We start from the raw sequence: 868 nt of genomic DNA on the forward strand, positions 1-868 counted from the left end.
CACCATCTCCTTGCAAGTACCTAAGTACCCGCAACTCCATGGTGAAGGCAATGTCACTCCATCACCAACCTCTTTGCACTGCAAGCACTTGCGTACCCACAACACTCCGAAGAAGGCAACGGCGCGCGATGCTCGACTCCACACACCACACCACACCACACCACCGATGGCCAGCCAGCCAGCCAGCCCAACTAAGGGCTAACCCACCAACCAACCACCAATGGCCTAGGCCAGCCGGATCCCACCTTCAAGTCCAAGCACAGCCAAGTGCAAGTACCGCCAAGTGTTCACCAACCAACCATCACACCAGGTCAGCCGGCCGGTACCCACCTTCAAGTGCCATTACCCTCGGGTGCAAGCTCAATCAAGTGTTAACCAACCAACCCGGCCAAGGCAGCCAACAGGCCGGCACCCTACAGCACCGACCCGCCATCACCACCTCAACCGTTGACCATGCAAGTGGTCTCGGACAACAGGCGATACCCGAAGTACATCCGAAGAGTGTATATCAAGTGTTTGTTCACCAAGTCCTTAACCAACCCCAAGTACCCGGAGGTACCCAGAGTGTTGGGTCCGCCAACCACTACCAGCACTCTAAGTCCTCGCGAACCCAAAGTGTTTGCCCGGTAGGGCCATTAGACCACAACGCTTGCTAACCATGCAAGTGGTCTCGGACAACAGGCGATACCCGAAGTACATCCGAAGAGTGTATATCAAGTGTTTGTTCACCAAGTCCTCAACCAACCCCAAGTACCCGGAGGTGCCCAGAGTGTTGGATCCGCCAACCCGTCCCGGCACTCCAAGTCCTTGCGAACCCAAAGTGTTTGCCCGGTAGGGCCATTGTATCACAACGCTTGCGACCATGCAA

Source organism: Anopheles coustani (genome assembly GCF_943734705.1).
Source record: "Anopheles coustani chromosome X unlocalized genomic scaffold, idAnoCousDA_361_x.2 X_unloc_13, whole genome shotgun sequence".
In the NCBI taxonomy this organism is placed as follows: Eukaryota; Metazoa; Arthropoda; class Insecta; order Diptera; family Culicidae; genus Anopheles; species Anopheles coustani.